Source organism: Limulus polyphemus, unplaced genomic scaffold, assembly GCF_000517525.1.
Source record: "Limulus polyphemus unplaced genomic scaffold, Limulus_polyphemus-2.1.2 Scaffold6697, whole genome shotgun sequence".
In the NCBI taxonomy this organism is placed as follows: domain Eukaryota; kingdom Metazoa; phylum Arthropoda; class Merostomata; order Xiphosura; family Limulidae; genus Limulus; species Limulus polyphemus.
The window spans coordinates 81-6,518 of NW_013672307.1; the positions used below are offsets into that span (position 1 = coordinate 81).

Genomic DNA, 6,438 nt, shown 5'->3' on the forward strand with positions numbered 1-6,438 from the left:
TCATTTATCGTTGAATTTATAGACAACAAGTCACAGACACCTACTGTAGAAGAATCTTAAGCCCAACAATAACACAGTGCATATTTATACTATGAAGAAGTATAAGTAAAAGCCTTTAATTGACAATTGGCAAACATAACATAACTTAGTTCCTGACAAAGTCAGGTGGAGGAAAATGACCTAGGTAACCTTGATAGGGTCGAAGATAATAATTTGTATGATGTTGTAAAGAAACAGGATCACAACAGTAATCACAAAACTACAAAACAAACGAATGAAGATTGTTCTAATAAAGAAAGGGCGAGAAATCATAAAGTTTAAGAAGTAAGGCTGGATCTGGTATCCAAAGATGAACAGAACGAACATCGAATTCCCCCAGTGGCACTGCGGTATGTCTACGGACTTTCAACGCTAGAAACCGAGTTTCAATACCCGTGGTGAGAAGAGGACAGATAGCTCATTGTGTAGCTTTGTGCTTAACTTCAAAACGAACAAACAAACATCGAAATAAATATATGAAAGAAACATATATATGTGTGACCTTGCAAGGAAAAATAAGTTAATACCTCACACTATTAAGAAAGTACGTAATGACACGGCAACAGGGACAACTGATTTTATATTAGGTGTCAAAATGTCAAATATTGTACAATTAATGGGCGATGTTAATATTATTGAAAACCCAAAACAACAGTATATGGAAATTGAGCTAATTTCAGCCTAATGTGTGCATTTTTCTGGTGTTTTCTTATTTTTGCTTATTCCTGTGTTTGTAAACTATTTCAAAATTACCGTTATTTAAAATGTTGATTTTCTACTTTTTTGAATATAAACAATAACGAATATATATATCCACGTAGGTATACTGAAAATGAGTTGTTGCTTCCAGTGACTGGTCGCTCATGATTGGAGTTTTTGTCGCATCGGGGAGGAACTGTGAGAAGATCATACTCCTAGAATTAGAGCTTAGGTCAAAATTGTTTGAGATAATTTAAGCGTTCGCCCAGTATAATATTGATAATTGTATATACTTTATCGATCAGACAGCTTTAATTCTTAATATATGAAATATCAAGAAATTACGATAAGGTGTTGTCAGTGGCATCATGAAACTCGAAAAAGTGAAACTTAAGTGATATCTGTATGGTTGTAATTGTATGAGGTTTTCTTTTCTTATGTAAACGTTTATGTATATGTAATATAGAAAGTATTAGTATTAATGCAGTTTACTATTTGATAGCGATAATTGATATCAATTATAGATTTTCTTTTACGTTTATAGAAATATTAATGAAAAAAATTAAGCCACGAGGCATGAAAATTCTCTAACGTAGTTGGCAATTCAATGTTTTGTTTTCAAGGTTTTAAGACGTTAAATTATTTCGAGAAACTAGGCTTATTTCATGACAATCACGGGTAGTATTTGTTGATCTTCATTCACTTAATCATCAATAAAGGAAAACACTGTGTTCACATTACTAAAAAACTTGGCATCTTGCACAATCTCTCACAAATTCCTTTTGAAATTTTAATTTTACAGAACCTGAGCGTTTATTGCATTTTGTAAAGTACTTAGTTAGATTTTAGACAGTCTTGAACTAATTATTTTATTAAAAGTTACAGCACTTACAGTAAGGAAGATTTTCTATTTGAACAGGTATGATGTTTCAATCACTGGTGCAATCATTCTTAGCCTAAATACACAAGTTTTAATGGTAAAATTATAAAAAAATAATCTACCTTATTGTAAAAGCTGTAACTTGCAATAAAACAATACATAATCAGTAAGTAAGCTGAAAACAAAATTATTAAAGTACTTAACTAAGTTGAAACATTTTATTTGAATGAAATATGCTGTTTGACAGTACTTCATATTTGCATCCGATAGTTGATATGTAGCCATTGCTAGCTTCATCAAGCCCATTAACTACTGTGTAATGTTTCCAGACTTTTCCTTTTGGTTTACCTAACTGTCAACTTTCATTTGGTTAGGGCTATTGTTTGTATCAAATTTTAATGGAAAGAAGTAGGTCTAGTATATATCAACCATTATAATAGATAACTGCCTATAGGGTAGCTAACTTGTGAAGTTCCCATAATTATATTAATTTTCCTCCTTACAAACAGTTTCAGATTTTAAATTTGTATTTATAATTATATTTTATAGCTATAATGCATTTGGTATGAATGATCATAATATAATTACATTTGGTGTTTTGTTGCATGTTATCAAGAATAATTAATGCAGTTTTAGTTCCAAGTTTTGAGAAAGCCAATTTTGAGATCTAGTAGCAGCAGTTAGCTTTAGATGATTGGCCAGCTTTGTTAAAGGGAAATGCTAAAGAAATGAGGGAAACTTTCCAGTGCTAAATTTGTTTTTAATTGAAGACAGGCATGTTCTGTTTAGGAAAATAAAGACTACTATGATGAATAAACATAGGTAGTTTAATAGAGACATAAAAAATAAAATTACAGATTAAACTATAGGTTTGAAATTGAGAGGATTGTAGAACAGTTAGGAAATTAGGATATCAAAAATAACTTAAAAGGAGCAGTTGGCACATAATGTTAGAATTAACAAAGAGTTTCTTTAGAAGTTTTACAAATAATCATAATGTGAGAATGAAAAATCATACTTCTGAAGGATGGGGTGAAGTTTTTGTTGACTTTATGATAGTTGTACTTTTAATAGATGTTTTTTCATTGGTTTTCATTAGGGAGGATTTGTGTCGGAAACCTGACCCTGAAAACATGTTTGGAGGAAATGTTAAGAATGTGTAACAGAGATGTAATTTGTTCTTATCAACAGCTTGAGTTTAAACATAGATAAGGATCCTGGACCTAATAATATTCCTCAATTATGTTGATGATATTAATTGGGACATATTTATTAAATTTTTTAAGTTTGTTGATGATATAAAAATTTAGATCTGGCTGGCTTAACAAGGATTCTGTGGTTTTTATTGAGAAATTTAGCTCAGTTGGTTAGTAGAACAAACTGTATTGGGTGGTGTTTAATTACGACAAGTGTAAGGTTAAGCATGTGAATTAACATAAGTTACAGATAGAATTTAAATGGAAATCCTCTTGGTTACTTGGATGAAGAAAGGGTTGTTGGGTATTAGTTAATACAATTCTTAAACCTTTGAGACAGTGCTCTGTTGGAAGTGGTAAAGTCAACAGAATTTTGAGTTGTGTATTTTACATATAAGGATATCAAATATAAGTTTCAAAAATTCATTGTGACTAGTTAAGCCTCATTTGGAGTATTGGGTGCTGTTTTGATCTTCTTATTTTGGAAAGGACATTGAGTTGTTGAAGAGTGTTCAGAAGAGAGCTACTAGGATGATTCCAAGGATGCATGGGTTGTCATTTGAAGATGGGTTTAAATCCCTAACTTGTTTTTCCTTGAACTGTTGAAGGGTGATGTAATTGAAGTACTCAAAATTGAATAATGAGCAAGTTAATTTAAGAAAATAGTAATCAATAATATATATTATGCTCAAATGACTAAATAATGATAAGAAATCCTTACCCTAATTCTTATTTTTGTGACATAAATGAAATTTAGAAGAAAATATGACACTTCATGAGCTTTATCCAGTTCATATTAACAGTTGTTGTCAAGCTGTTTGCTAATATAAATAGCATCTGAACCACTACTGTGCCTGACTTATCCAAGCTAGCCTGAAGAGCCCTGTTATTGGGTGAAAAGCTTTATCAGCACTGGATGTAACAGATACAGTGTTGTTGACAAATTATTATACATTCTTCTTTACTTTTATTTGAAAGTTCTTAATAATTATCAACATAATTCTCCTTCTGACTAAAGGAACAGTTTAATTCAAGAAAAAAATAAATATATGGTGTTAAGGTAAATAACAATCTTTACTTTAATTCTTGTGTTGTAACATAAATAAAATTTGGAATAAATTACATTTCTTGAACTTAATCCAGTTTACACTGTAACTGTTATTGTCAAGGAGATTGCTGGTATAAATAGTATTTCAAGCACTGCTGTGTCTGTTGTATCTCAGATGACCTGAATAGCTCTGGTTTTGAGGGAAAGGCCTCATCAGCATAGTATAGTTGATATGTTATACACTTCAATACTTTCACTTGAAAGTTGTTATTATTGATAACATAACCTAAGTACAGTAAGGAACCATTTGATTTTTCAAGGCTGCCCTTGTATATCCATCCTAGGGAAAAGTAAAAATGTAAATCCACCTTTTACTTTTCAGGAAATCAACAGTTCCCCTCTATAACATATGATAAAGTGCTGGCATTCACTACTACTAATGGTAAGTCCTTCCATAAGTCATCCCCCATTTTAGAAAAAAAAAGCTGTCTTCATTGGAGCTTAGTTTTTTTTTTTTTTCCAATCTTAAATATATGTCCTGTCATCCTATTATCTTTAGAATATAACAAAAGGAATTGGAGGTATTAATCCTATCAAGCTCCTATATAATCTTATAAATTTAAGTAAGATCACCTCTTACCCTTCTTTTCTGTCAGTAAAATGACCTCTTATTCTTCTTTTCTGTCAGTAAAATAACCTCTTATTCTTCTTTTTAAAGAGAAAATGTGATAAAAGATCTTAAAGTATTCCTTGTAAGATAATCTTACTATCTCTGGATAGTAAACTCTCCTCTGAATCCTTTCTAGTAGATCAGTATCATTTCATTCATAAGGAGACCAAAACTGTACACAATATTCTGAGTGAGGCCTATGTAGTGATTTGTATGTGGAGATAATTACATCTTTTCACATCTAATCAATATGTTTAGAAATACCACCCCATTGGAAACCTGCCTTATCTGGAGATATGCCTCACCTTTCCAAAACTTCTTATTCCTTCTGCCATCAAAATTCAACACAAAAAATATATATTTGTTTTATCAATTCCCTAAATAATAGTGCCAATTCTAATAGAACATAGAATTATGTATAATAAATTCTGGTTTAAGTTTCTAAAGCTTATAGTTACTACCTATAATAATCAGTTCACCAATACTAACATTATTAATTGTAAAGTCAAAGGATTTTCAACAGGTAACCAGTTGAAGCCCCTCAAAATTGATAAAACCTAAATAATATCACTTGTAATCTCACATATATGCTCCAGTGAAAATATATTGAACTATTGAAACCCCTTCTATGACTTCAATAATTTAAGTTTGGCATTATGCTGAGAGTGCCCTCATCTTTTTGATGTTATTTTATTATTTGGGATTAAGAAAGCATTTGAAAAACTGTCTGATAAAAAGTGAATGCTTATGGGATTAATGGAAAAGCTAAGTGGATAAAAAAATTGCTTAGTTGTAAAAAAGAAATGATAATTCATGGGTATTTTTCTATCAGGAAGATTGTGACTAGTAAATTCATTTGGAGTTCTATTTTAGGACATTTATCTTATGTTAATAAATTGGATAACATCTTGGTCAGTAATATTTCTCAGTTTGCTGATGATGCTAAAATGCAGCGAGGAGCTGATTATGTTGAATGTTTTTCATATTTAAAATGACCTTGACATCATAGTGAATTGGCAGAAATGTAATATTGAGAAATGTAGAATCATACATTTGGGGGTTTGGAAATTTGGAAAAAAATATACTTTTATGTGAAAGGAGTATCTTAGAAAAAGAGAAGGGTTAAATTGGAGTGATTATTTATAAAACCATAAATCCTTCTACTGAGTGCTTAGATGTAGTGAAAAGAGCATATAAAGTTATTTTTGTTACTCCATAGGATTTTTGAATTTAAGAACATGAAGGTTATTGTAGTGTATTGTTGCTTAATAATGTGGTAAGGTTTCACTGGAGAAATAGGTCTGGTTTTGACCATCTTACTATACGTGAGTTATACAAATTTATAGAAAGAGATTAGTAGTAACTTGTTTAAGTAATAAATACTGTAAGAAGAGGCTTACATTTCTAGACTTGTTTTCTCTGGGAACATGTAAAAAATAAGGGACTTGATTCAGGTGTTCAAGATTGTTAGTGGTTTGGATAGTTTTTTACAACATGTGTGAATGGTGCTTGAAAAGGTTGGTAATGTATTAATTTGAATATTAGGATTGATAGATTCTAGTCATTGATTTTTAAGCGTAATGTTTTCTTTGAAATTTTTTTTATCTTCAAGATTTATAAGTTTCTGGAATGATATAGCTTGGATTATTTTACAATTTTGTTTTATAATTACTTGCAGAAAAATGTGAAACTATATGTAAATTGAATGACTTTACTGGGCCAGTGTCTTTCTTTCACCATTCATTAACACAATTAATTTTCAACTCAAAAATAACATAGTTGTGTTACAATACTTATCCAGTTGAATCACTTCATCAGATACTGGCCCGGCATGGCCAGGTGGTTAGGGAGCTCGACTCGCAATCTGCGGGTCGTGGGATCGAATCCCCGTCACACCGAACATGCT

At 30.9% G+C, this 6,438-nt stretch overlaps 1 protein-coding gene across 6 annotated transcripts in view; it reads left to right on the forward strand.

The window, feature by feature from the left end:
* Nucleotides 1-914: 914 nt before the first annotated feature.
* LOC106473980 (syntaxin-16-like) overlaps nucleotides 915-6,438 on the forward strand; it is a 41,717-nt gene continuing 36,193 nt past the window's right edge. The window contains exons 1-2 of one of the 6 annotated variants that reach the window (XM_022402359.1): nucleotides 915-1,155; nucleotides 4,245-4,304. The gene's annotated coding sequence lies outside the window, so the exon portion shown is untranslated. Of the gene's footprint in view, nucleotides 1,156-2,153; nucleotides 4,305-6,438 lie in introns of those variants that run through there. The other 5 variants (XM_022402360.1, XM_022402362.1, XM_022402364.1 and 2 more) reach the window with 5 other exon arrangements.